This window comes from Erythrolamprus reginae, chromosome 12 (genome assembly GCF_031021105.1).
Source record: "Erythrolamprus reginae isolate rEryReg1 chromosome 12, rEryReg1.hap1, whole genome shotgun sequence".
In the NCBI taxonomy this organism is placed as follows: domain Eukaryota; kingdom Metazoa; phylum Chordata; class Lepidosauria; order Squamata; family Dipsadidae; genus Erythrolamprus; species Erythrolamprus reginae.
Window position 1 is genome coordinate 16,554,139 of NC_091961.1, and position 13,661 is coordinate 16,567,799.

Consider the following 13,661-nt stretch of genomic DNA (forward strand, 5'->3'; position numbering starts at 1 on the left):
TGGGCCTACTTGTCCTGATCCTTACAGTTGGGTTATCTTCTTACCTGAAAGCTGCAGACTTGCCACTCCCTAAGAAATTCTGCAGGTAGTTTACTCAGAGACAGGGCAAGTTCTGACCTGTGAATTGCAGGTTTGGGAAAGGAATAAACTTCAAGGCAAAGCAGGGTGGAAACATGGAAAGAGAAAAGTGCTCAGCTGGAAAAAAATGGTTTTTTGGGGGGGAGTATAAGATACACCTAAATTTTCAGCCTCTTTTAGGGAGGAAAAAGGTACATCTTTTACTCTGAAAAATATGGTAAATTGAAGTCATGTTATCACGGGGTGGTAGTGCATATACTGGGGGTGGTCTCTTTATGAGGAATTAATAACTTTAAATATTTGCTGTGCAACTGGTTATAAGCTGAGGACTTATATATTATACATCTCCAACTCTTCTCAAGTATGAAGCTCCTGGAACAGCACTGATGGCTCATCACTATGCACCATGGTTAGATATGGCTACCTTTTCCTCAGAGAAGGGAAATACAACCCTTGCCTGCCACCTCCTTTCTGTTTCTTTTTCCCTCCTGAGTCCCATTTAGCTCCCTCCCATAGAACGAGCTCTTTTCTTGTTCCATTCTGTTTTACCATTCCAAAGAGCATGTCCCTATTGGCTGTTTTCAAGACACAAAATCAGGAGGTTATACACACTTTTTACCTCAGCCACCAATGAATCAGGAAGGTAGCGAGGCTAAGAGGTCGTAAAGAACTGTGTGCCAAGTCAAATGCAGGTACTCCTCAAGTTACGACCACAATTGAGCCCAAAATTTATGTTGCTAAGTCAAACATTTGCTCATTTTACGACTTGCTACATTTGTGAAGTGAATCATTGCATTTGTTAAGTTAGTAACATGGTTATTAAGTGAATCTGGCTTCCCCATTGACTTTGCTTGTCAGGTTGGCGCAAAAATGGATCACATGTTCCCAGAACACTGCATAAGGCCTTTGTGCACAAAGGGGCACCTCATATCTTAAGATGCTGGGGGAGAGGGAGGATTCCTGACTTCTACTACCTGCTCTGTTTCATCATAGTCCTGCACTGGAAAAAGATTAAGAGATCCCAGTTACATAAATGCCAGCACACTGCCATTTGCTTAAAAAGCAATGGTGGCTTGCCATCATAGTGAGCATTCAATCACCAGGAAACAATAACAATGCATTCCCTTTTGTTTTTGTGAACAGGAGGGAAGGTGGTTTGTTTAGCACCGAACTCAAGGTGGGGGAAGAGGACACTTAGTTACCAGCCCACAAAAAAGCCCCCATTGGCTGGCAGTTTCTGCCTCAAGATAATTGGCCAGAAAGGGCAATCGCTGATTGGCTGGCTGTTCCCTGCACGCGACAGACTCATCCAGATGCCAATGCTGATGCTGACGGTTTGAAAGTAGTCAAAACAGTCTGATGAGCCTTAGATGCCTGTTTTTCTGGTGTCTGAAATATTGAAATGTAGGAAAACAACTTGAAGTGCTTCAAGTATAGGGAGCCAGCTAAATAATTAGGAGCAGATGAATTAATGGTGTGTGATAAATGAGAGCTCCTTGTTGTCTTTGCCTGAAGCCAGCTGAAAAGATTACAACTGGTGATCACATGCTACAAACATTGTAACTAGATACCAAGTGCCTGAATTTTGACCACATGACTGTGGAGATCCTTCAACAGTGGTAAGGGAAAAGACCGATTGTAAGTCTCTTATTTTTCAGTGCTGTTGTGACTTTGAATTGTTGCTAAATGAATGGTTGTACATTGAGGACTACCTGTAAAGTACCTTTATAAGATGTCTCATGTGTCTTCAGGGAGGGGCGGCATATAAATCCAATTAATAAAATAAATAATAAATGTGGAATCAAGCATCATATTCCTTGCAGGATATGTTGCGCTGTCTGGGCGATATTAGTTATTTGAGCTTCTATTAGTTTCATTTGCATGACTTCACTAGTTGCATGGTTTTCTTGGCATGACCTTGTATGCAGCAGGTAGTTGGTATTCTGGATCTTATCTACCTTCTCCCCAAGTGTTGTGCCTGGAAGCTGATGTTGCTATAGAAGAATTGAAGTCCTCCTCCTGGGAAGGAGATGCAAGGGACATCCTGTTGATCATCTGCCTGGGGTAAAAGCAAACCAAAACAGTAGCGAATATGGATAAATCCGGGTAATTTTAAAAAGACATTATTTATTTATTTATATTTTATTTATTGTTAGAGTTGAAAGGGACCATGCAGGTCATCAAGTCCAACCCCCTGCCTGAGCAGGAATCCTAAAGCACCCCAGCCAAGTGGCAGTCCAATCTCCTCTTGAAAGTGTCCAGAGTTAGGGAGTTCACAAACTCCGCAGGCAGGTTGTTCCACTGGTTGATTGCTCTGACCGTAAAGAAGTTCTTCCTTACTTCTAGGTTGAATCTCTCCTTGGTCAGCTTCCAGCCATTGTTCCTCGTCTGGCCCTCTGGTGCTCTGGAGAATAGAGTGGCCCCCTCCTCTCTGTGGCAACCCATCATATACCTGTATGCAGCTATCATGTCCCCTCTGGCCCTCCTTTTCTCTAGGCTATCCATGCCCAGTTCCCGCAATCTCTCTTCGTAAGTCTTGGTTTCAAGTCCCCTAATCATTTTGGTTGCTCTTTTCTGCACCTTCTCCAGAGTTTCAATGTCTTTTTTGAAGTGTGGTGACCAGAACTGGATGCAGTACTCCAGATGTGGTCTGACCAGGGCGTAGTAGAGTGGTATTAATACTTCCTTGGTCTTGGAGTATATCTCCCTGTTGATGCAGCTTAGGATAGTGTTGGCTTTTTTGGCCGCTGCTGCACATTGCTGGCTCATGTTTAGTTGATTATCCACCAAGACTCCAAGATCTCTTTCGCAGTCACTGCTGCTAAGTGGGGTTTCTCCCAGACTGTATGTGTGTCTAGGATATTTTTTACCAAGGACTTTGCTCTTGTCAACGTTGAAAATCATGTTGTTAGTGTGGGCCCATAGTGTTAATCTGTCTAGATCTTTCTGTATTTTGAGCCTGTCCTCTAGGGTGTTGGCTATCCCTGCCAGCAGGATATTGGGGAGGAACAGGTAGTTAACAGACCTAGGGCAGTAATGACCAACCTTGGCAACTTTAAGACATAGAGATTTTAAGTTCAGTTGAAGTCCACAGGTCTTAAAGTTGCCAAGATTGGTTACCCTTGACCTAGATGTTGGGTATCTGGTTAAAATGACAAAATTAGTGTTTTTCTTTGGTTAGCCTGAAATTCAGCGGGATAGCCTTACCAGGTGTGGGTTCTGGATCTTTTTGCTGCTGGTTTGAACAGGGTCATGCTGTGCATGCCCACAGCAATAAAATAATAGCTTCTGCACATGCACAGAAGCAAACTCCAAGATGGCAGCACCCACAGAGAACCGGCTCTGTGACATCATCACCGAACTACTAACAGTTCTAAAGAACCAGTTAGAACCTGGTTCCACCTCTGATCCCTACGCTTTGCTACCTTGTGCATTTGTACTGGAGATAATCTTCAGCAGATAAGACTTTTTTTATTTGACATGTTTGCTTTAAAATGTATTCTAATTTTATGTCTTTGATTAATTAAACCTATGTTGTGGAAAAGATTGCTCAAGACTTAAGGGTTGATGTTAACGGCGGGTATTCTGAGCAGAGACTGGTTACAAACTGTGTGCCACAAGGGTCTGTTCTGGGTCCTATTCTTTTTAATATGTTTGTGAATGACATGGGGGAAGGCTTGGTAGGGAAGGTTTGCCTATTTGCAGATGGCTCTAAAGTGTGCAATAGGGTTGATATTCCTGGAGGCGTCTGTAATAAAAGAGCCGAGGTGGTGCAGTGGGTAGAGTGCAGTACTGCAGGCCACTAAAGCTGACTGCTAGATCTGCAGGTCAGCAGTTCAAATCTCATCACTGGCTCAAGGTTGAATCAGCCTTCCATCCTTCCGCGGTATGTAAAATGAGGACCCGGATTGTGGGGGCAATATGCTGGCTCTGTTAAAAAGTGCTGTTGCTAACGTGTTGTAAGCCGTCCTGAGTATAAGGAGAAGGGCGGCATAAAAAACAACAAACAAACAAACAAACAAACAAATACCATGGCAAATGATTTAGCTTTACTAGATAAGTGGTCAAAGCAATGGAAACTGCAGTTTAATGTTTCCAAATGTAACAGTGCGGTCAAGTGGTAGGGAAAACAGGGTAGAATGCTTGGCTGCATAGCTAGAGGTATAACAAGAAGGAAGATTGTGATCCCGCTGAGACCACATTGAGAATACCATGTTCAGTTCTGGAGACCTTACCTACAAAAAATATTGATAAAATTGAACAGGTCCAAAGATGGGCTACAAAAATGGTGGAAGGTCTTTAAGCATAAAACTTATCAGGAAAGACTTAATGAACTCAATTTGTATAGTCTGGAGGATAGAAGGGAATGGGGGGACATGATCGAAATATTTAAATATGTTAAAGGGTTACTTCAGGTTCAGGAGGGATGTTTTTAATAGGAAAGTGAACACAAGAACAACGAGGCACAATCTGAGGTTAGTTGGGGAAAAGATCAGAAGCAACGTGAGAAAATATTATTTTACTGAAAGAGTAGTAGATGCTTGGAACAAACTTCTACCAGACATGGTTGGTATATCCACAGTAACTGAATTTAAACATGTCTGGGATAACATCTATCCATCCTAAGATAAAATACAGGAAATAGTATAAGGGCAGACTAGATGGACCATTGGGTCTTTTTCTGCTGTCAATCTTCTATGTTTCTAAGACCTAAAAAAAAGAGCAGGGAGAAAGGGGTTAGACCACCTTTTTGCAAAACAGAACAGAAAACATAACCTGTTTATGGAAAGTAAGCAATTTAAGAGCCAAGGCACGTGGATAGCAAAAACTCACAGGGGAAAAATAACAACCAAAGGAGCAACCAAAGGCAGACAAGAGTGACTTCAACGCTGTTGCTAACATGTTGACAGCTTTTCTCATTTTGAGTTGCAAAAATTTTGTTTACCATGCTGGTTAGGAATTGTGGGAAATGGGACTTCCGGTCTGGTCCGGACCGCTGCGGAGACTCCGGGGCAGGGCTCTGTCCCCGAGACTCCTTTCACCCCTCCAGAGGTCGCGGTTTGCGGTTGGATCAGGTCTGGATGGCCCGATCCTATAGCAGGGGGCTCCCCCCAGTCCGAGGAGCTATCGCCGAAGCTCCGGAGGCAAGGGTCTGCCCCGCAGCTCTGGAAAAGGGAGAACCGATCCTCGGCATCCAGAGGATTCGGCCATTGCAATCCCTCCACACCAGTGGGAAGCAGAAAAGTGAAAAGAAGAAACTTGAGATCTCGAAGCCTAATAGAGTGGAAAAAGAGTACTAAAAGAAAAGAAGAATAAAGGTAAAATTTCATTGTTCCATGATAAACTCGGAAGATTGGAGTAAAGTGAAAGTTTAGTTAACAAGGCGAAAGAGAAAGTTGGTAGAAAAATTCATATCCTGGGGCCAAATAACGGCCGGATCTATTTTCTTTTTTTCTCTCTTTTCTTTCTTGTGAAATTGAACTTTTGAACTTTTAAATGTGAATTAAATTGGATATAAAATTCAAATTGACATGAAAGTATGAAGAGATGATTTGTCAAAGCTGCAATAAGGATTGGAATTTCTAAGTCTACAGAACAACTTTGAATCCCGGGCACTACTTTCGTTTGTGGAGGGATTACGTTTTCTTTGTTCTAATTTCCAACTTTAAAATGAAATAAACCTGCAAATAATTAAACAACTTAATGATTTGATAAATTTGTGACTGATTAATTAAATAAGATCGTAATTGGAGTTGCTGTTACTGGATTATTGGCTTTTTTCCTTGGATTCGCTGTAAAGAAGAGATCAGGGTTTTTTTTCTGCTTTCCTTTGGCTGCCTTTGAAGGATTACTTTAAAACAAAGTTTGGAACTGAACTAAACTCAATAACTTTGATTTGGAAAAAATATTAGACTTTGGACTTTGGCATAGTGATTGAATAACATTTAAACAAGACTTGGACTCATGATTGGAATATTAGACTGTACAAATTCAATTTAATTTTATTTTCTGGTATTATTTGGCACTTTGAGACTTTGAAAATAATTATAAAAGGATCGGGAAAATTACACAGAACTTCAATCAACAAGGATTTCCACGCTTAAAAGAAGATTATAAGTATATTATTGTTGTTCTTTTGATATCTTGTCTTTTCTCTTTTTTTACATTATTCCTGTTTTTCCTTGTTCTAGGCATTAAGTATATTAATAGATATCAATATAAATTTTAAAATAGAAATTGTTTCAGATAAATGAATTGCTAAACATTCCTTGATCCCCCCCTCTCTCCCTGTGGTGGTGTTCCTTTCTTTTCTTCTCTCACTTTTTATTTCTCTCCTCTACTGCTTTCTTTTCTCCCTTTTTCTACTTCTTAAGATTAATAAATTAATTGACTGAGATTGATTTGCTACTATATATTATATATATATATTTTCTGAAATAGAAAGAAATTCTAAAGGAAAAATTTTAAAAGGATTACTGAAAATTCTTTTAAGCATTGATAAGGTATACATAAAGTATTGATATATATAAATTTTAAAGCATAAGGATTACTGATATATTTGTTGTGTTTTTGCATTGTGACATTTAGAAATTCTTAAACATTAATAGAAAAATAATTAGTGAAGCTTGACAGGATTGGAGTTTGTTGGAGTTTTCTTCTCCCTCTTTAAAAAATACATACAGACACAAAAATACAAATTAATATAAAGCTTATAATAAATAATACAGAAGAACGTTACAAAGCTAAGGATGTCAAGCACGTCTACGTATACTAAGACGATCAAAAAACAAACACTGACGTCAGTTTCATCCCCTCAAGTATCACCTCAGCCATCTCCAGTACATCAAAGTGCTACTGCAACTATGCTTGCCAAAGAGAAGGAGAAAGAGAAAGCACAGCAGCCTACCCTTGTAACGATACAAGAGACATTGAATGCAATGAAAGATTTTATGCTAAAATCTCAAGAAGATGCAAATCAACAACGTGAAGGTTTAAAAGCAGAGATGGGTGAATTGAAAGCAGACACGGGAGAGATGAAGGAGCAAAGATTTAGAAACCTTGAAAGAAAATGAAGAAAGAGTAAAGGCAGTAGAGGAGAGAACTGGAAAAATGGAAAAAGGAATGGACTACTTTGAAGGAAGATCTGATGCACGTGACAGAAAATATGACGAATCAATTACACATCTTGAAATACAACGAGCATCCTATGGTTTAAGATTTCAGAACATAGTAGAAGAAAAAGATGAAGATTTACAAGCAAAAATGGCAGAAATTATTGGAGGAATCCTTCAAATGGACCCCACGGAACTAACAAAAGAAATTGATGAAGTTTTCAGAGTACAAACTAGCTACGTACGTCGGCATAATCTACCAAGAGAAGTCCATATCAAATTTGTTAGGAGAACTTTAAGAGATGACATTTTGAAATGGACAAGAAATGAAAAACTACAAGACAAAGGAAAAGAAATTACAATACTGAAACAAGTTCCAAGAAGAGTAAGAGAAAGTAGAAGGGATTACTACTTCTTGACTAAAATTTTGATCAAAGAAAATATAACGTTTCGTTGGCTTATTCCAGAAAGACTTTCACTTTATTGGCAAACCAAAAGATATAAAATAGAAAATCTGGAAGAAGCAAGAGATTTTTATGAAACTAGCAGAATACGCCAATTTGAACAACCAATGAAAGAACTGACAGAAAGAAGGGAAGAGGAGACAGGCAGCGCCGCACAGGGAGGAGAGGAGGACCTAGGAGCGAGAAGAAAACAACCACAGCGCGAATCTAAAGATACCAAGAAATACTACAAATGACTACATCAAAAGACTTGAAAATCTTTTCCGTAAATGTAAATGGTTTAAATGAACCGAGAAAAAGAAAACAAATATTTACAAAAATTAAAAATCAAAAAGCTCAGATAGTAATATTACAAGAAGTTCATATTAAAAGGACAAATCAAAAATTATTATTAAATTCAAAAATTGGAAACATGTATGCTGCATTAGCAGACCAAAGAAAAAGAGGGATAGCTGTATACGTTGAAAATTCCATAAACTCCAAACAATTGTATGCTGACCAAGAAGGTAGAATATTAATTGTGCAGATAAATATAGAGCCCAAACCTCTTGTCATCGTTTCTATTTATGCCCCAAATGAAAACCAAATGATATTCTATAAACAATTGCATCAGAAAATAAACGAATTAAATATTGAAAATATGATCATAATTGGCGATTTCAATGCAATTTCAAATAGACTACTAGACCATTCAGGGGGGGGGGGGGGGAACTAATAAGAAAAAGAAAAATATATTACCAATTACTTTCCAAAAGATGAAATCTGAGTTATTATTAAATGATATTTGGAGGGAAAGATACCTCCATACTAGACAGTATACTTTCTATTCAAACCCCCATAAAATTTGGACAAGAATAGATATGGTGTGGGCTTCAAAAACAACTGCAGAACAAATAAAAGAGGTAGAAATAGATGTAAATACCTGGGCAGACCACAACCCTTTAGTAGTATATTTGAAAAGCAATAAGAAACATTTAAATTGGCAGATGAATTATAAGAGATAAAAATTATAAGGAATGGATAGAAAATGAATTAAAAATATTTTTTGAAATAAATAAAAACTCAGAAACCTCCCCTCAAAACCTACAGGATACTGTTAAGGCATACATTAGAGGATTAACGATTTCTTATACAGCAAAGGTAAATAAAGAAAAAAAGATACAATATGAACAGTTAATCACTGAATTAAGACAATTAGAGTCTTTATCGCAACAAGACACAAAATTAAACTTATAGAGCAAAATCAAATAGCAGAAAAGATAAAAAGAGCTAAACAACATTATGTTGAATATGCCAATAACCCAGGAAGATGGCTTGCGTACAAACTAAGAAAACATAGACAGTCAAAAATAATTGAAAAGTTAGAAGATGAAAATGGAATGATAAAATATAATATAGAAGAGAAAGCAAAAATAGTACAGAAATTTTATAAAGAGTTGTATAAAAAAGAAGACATTAGTGAGGAAGGGGTTTTTAATTATTTAGAAACTTTAAAGATACCGCAATTAACAGAGGAACAACAAGAAAGTTTAGATAGCCCAATAACAATCGAGGAACTACTTATAACTATTAAAAAGCAAAAAAAAAAAATAAAGCAACCGGACCTGACACTATACCGGCAGAATGGTATAAAATAGAAAGTGAAGTAATAATAAACAATATGTTGGAAATTTTTAATGAATGTAGAATGGATGGTAAAATCCCCAAATCATGGTTGGAATCCTTAAGAACTCTAATTCATAAGCCAGGAACCAGAAAGGAAAATATAAAAAATTATAGACCAATATCATTATTAAACATCGACTATAAAATATTTATTACAATTTATGCTGATAGACTTAAAAAGATTTTAAATGAGAAAATACATCAAGACCAAAATGGGTTCCTACCTTGTAGACAGATTAAAAATAACCTTAGAACGATTATTAATATTTTGGATTATTATGAACAACATGTTGGAAAACCAGTATCATTAATGTTCCTTGCCTTTGACAACGTAAATTGGACTTTTATAAAAATCCAATTAAATAAAATGAGATTTGGCACAAAATTTGTAAACTTGATAGATGCAATTTATTCAAAGCAGTCAACAAAAATTATATTAAATAATGAACAATTAGAAACATTTGAAATATACAAAGGAGTTCGACAAGGCTGTCCGATATCACCTTTATTATTCATTTTGTCCTTGGAAGTCTTGTTAATAAAAGTAAGAGCAGATTCCAAAATAAAGGGTCTGACCATAAGGAAGGAAATATCTAAAATTCAAGCATTTGCGGATGATCTGACTTTTATCACAGATAGCAGCAGTCCCAACATTGATACAGACAATAGAACAGTGTGGAAAAGTTGCAGGGTTAAAAATAAATAGGAGTAAAACACAATTTATAGTGCAAAATATGAATAAATCTCAAGAAAGAAAACTTGAATATATTACAAGTATGAAAATAGCTAAGAAAGTTACCGTATTTTTCGCTCTATAAGACGCACCTGCTGATAAGACGCACCTAGTTTTTAGAGGAGGAAAATAGAAAAAAAATATTTTGAGCCAAAAAGTAGGCTAAAATATTTATTACAATAACACTGCCCTAGGGGAATTGGGAAAATATACAAACAAGCCCCCCTCTCTCTTTCTTTCTATCTCTCCCTCTTTCTCTCTCTCCCTTTCTCTGTCCCTCTCTTTCTTTCTCTCTGTCCCTCTCTTTCTTTCTCTCTGTCCCTCTTTCTTTCTCTCTGTCCCTCTCTTTCTTTCTCTCTGTCCCTCTTTCTTTCTCTCTGTCCCTCTCTTTCTTTCTCTCTGTCCCTCTCTTTCTTTCTCTGTCCCTCTTTCTTTCTCTCTGTCCCTCTTTCTTTCTCTCTGTCCCTCTCTTTCTTTCTCTCTGTCCCTTTCTTTCTCTCTGTCCCTCTTTCTTTCTCTCTCTTATCTCTCCTTCTCTCACTCACTCTCTTTGTATCTCTCTCTTTCTCTCTCTCCTTCTCTATCTCTCCCTCTTTCTCTCTCCCCCTTTCTATCTCTCCTCTCCCTTTCTCTGTCCCTCTATTTCTTTCTCTCTGTTCTTCTCTTTCTTTCTCTGTCCCTCTTTCTTTCTCTCTCTTATCTCTCCTTCTCTCACTCACTCTCTTTGTATCTCTCTCTTTCTCTCTCTCCTTCTCTATCTCTCCCTCTTTCTCCCCCTTTCTATCTCTCCTCTCCCTTTCTCTGACCCTCTCTTTCTTTCTCTCTGTTCTTCTCTTTCTTTCTCTCTGTCCCTCTTTCTTTCTCTCTGTCCCTCTCTTTCTTTCTCTCTGTCCCTCTCTTTCTTTCTCTCTGTCCCTCTTTCTTTCTCTCTGTCCCTCTCTTTCTTTCTCTCTGTCCCTCTCTTTCTTTCTCTCTGTCCCTCTTTCTTTCTCTCTGTCCCTCTCTTTCTTTCTCTCTGTCCCTCTCTTTCTTTCTCTCTGTCCCTCTCTTTCTTTCTCTCTGTCCCTCTCTTTCTTTCTCTCTGTCCCTCTTTCTTTCTCTCTGTCCCTCTTTCTTTCTCTCTGTCCCTCTCTTTCTTTCTCTCTGTCCCTCTCTTTCTTTCTCTCTGTCCCTCTTTCTCTCTCTTATCTCTCCTTCTCTCACTCACTCTCTTTGTATCTCTCTCTTTCTCTCTCTCCTTCTCTATCTCTCCCTCTTTCTCTCTCCCCCTTTCTATCTCTCCTCTTCCTTTCTCTCTCTCTCTTTCTCCCTTATTTTTTCTGTTTTTCTGCTGTGGGCGGTTTAGGGCCCCTCAAACCCTGACGACCTCGCCCCCGAATCCTGGCCGGGACAGGGCAGCTTCCTCTGACAGGCGCCGCACGGGGCCGAGGGGGCTCAGCAGGAGGCGCAGCGGTGGGCGGAGAGAGGGAAGGGGGGGCAGCGGCGTCCCTCCTGGCCTTGGCGACCCTCCCCACCTCCTGCAAACGCGGCGGGCAGCGGGGGAAGAGCAAAGAGCCGGCTCCGGCGGGCGCGGGGCTTGGCTGGCTGGCGGGGGGAGCACCGCTGGTGGTGCAAAGGGAGACCCTCTTCCGGGAGGGAGGGGGCCAGGCAGCAGCTAGCCAGCCGAGTTCGCAGCCAAACTTTGCACAGGCGGCGGCCGGCTGCGAGCGACTGGCTGGGTTTTTGGTCTTCGAGACCTCCCCGCCTCCTGAAGCGATTCCCGTAGCCTTCCCAAAGGCTCGGAACCGCCAACGCTCCTCCGGTGCCGCTCCGCCTCCTAAACCTGCGGGGTGGAGGCGTCCCCCGGCCCAGCACTTCCAGAGGCCGAAAGGCGCGGCTCTCTTCAGGGTTGGAAAGAGGAGAGGCGGCGACAGAGGCGGCGGTCTCCAGATGAGTATATCGCCGCCCCCCCTCTGCTCCAGCGCCTCCCCCCCCTCCCTGCCTGCATCTTCGCTCCATAAGACGTGGCTGATTTTTCATCCTACTTTGGGAGGAAAAAAACTGCGTCTTATGGAGCGAAAAATACGGTAAGTACTTGGGAATATGGATAACATCAAAAACTATAACATTAAAAATGATAACTACATGAAATTAATGGTAGAAATTAAAAAAGATTTAGAAATATGGAATAATTTAAAAATATCTTTTTAAGGGAGAATTGCCACAATCAAGATGAATATTTTACCTAAGATTTTGTTTTTATTCCAGGTCATACCAATAAATCCTGGGGGGAAAATTTTCAAAAATTTAACAACAATAGTAAGAAAATTTTTATGGCAAGGGAAAAAAGCAAGAATAAAGATAAACATCTTAGAAGATATTAAAGAAAGAGGAGGATTTGCTGTACCAAATTGGAAATTATATTACCAGGCAGCCGCCTTAACATGGATTAGAGATTGGATAGTATTAGAAGATAAAAGAACATTAAAGTTGGAAGGACATGATCTTATGCTCGGCTGGCATGCCTTTGTGTGGTACGATAAGGATAAAACACACACTTATTTTAAGAGACATACAATAAGAAAGTATTTGTTGGAAGTCTGGAAAGACATTAAAAAGAACCATTTTTTAACTATTCCCGATTGGATCTCCCCCCTAGAAGCAATCACACACCCCAATTTGATACAGGAAATGAAAATAATAAGATATAAAGAATTATTAGATGACCAAATGAAATTAAAACCAAGAAATAAATTACAAGAAGAAGGGATTACAATTGATTGGTGGCAATACAGTATATTCAGATTCAGTCTAGATTTCAAAGAGATAGTATGATATATATCTTTAACAAAAGTAAAAATTTTCTAGGTAATCTATTAATTACTAATCAGACTAAATTAATAGGAAAAGCATATAAATATATGATTGGTCACAAAAATATAGATTTGACTTTAAAGGATAATATGATAAGTTGGTGTAAAAATATAGGCAGAGAAATTGACATAGATACATGGGAAAATGTCTAGATTACAAATTTGAAAATGACAAAATCGGTTTCACTAAAAGAAAACCAAATTAAGATGTTTTATAGGTGGCACCTCCCACCGAATAGGATAGCAAAAATGTTTCCTAAGATTTCTCCATTATGTTGGAAATGTAAGAAAGAAATAGGTTCCTATTATCATCAATGGTGGATGTGTAGTAAAGTTAAGCTTTATTGGAAAATGATAGAAAGAATAATAAAAGAGATAGAAAAAAACCCGGAATTCTATTTACTGGGTATAACGAATCAGAAATATAAGAAAGAAATTTTACATTTAGTTATTCATATTTTGACAGTGGCCAGGATTGTATATGCGCAAAATTGGAAAGGGGAAAATATCCCCAAAGAAGAGGAGATTATTAATAAAATTTTGGATTGCGCTGAAATGGATATGATGACAAGACGGTTAAAAGATCTAGAGGAAACAGAATTTTATGAAATTTGGAAATTTTATGAAATTTATATGGATAAATAAGAAGAAGTAAAGGTGAAAAGAATAGAATAGTAGAAGTATGAATATGTTTTAAATTTTGTGTTAGATGTTGTTTAAATATGAAGATTTATTATATAACGTTAAATAATTTTTT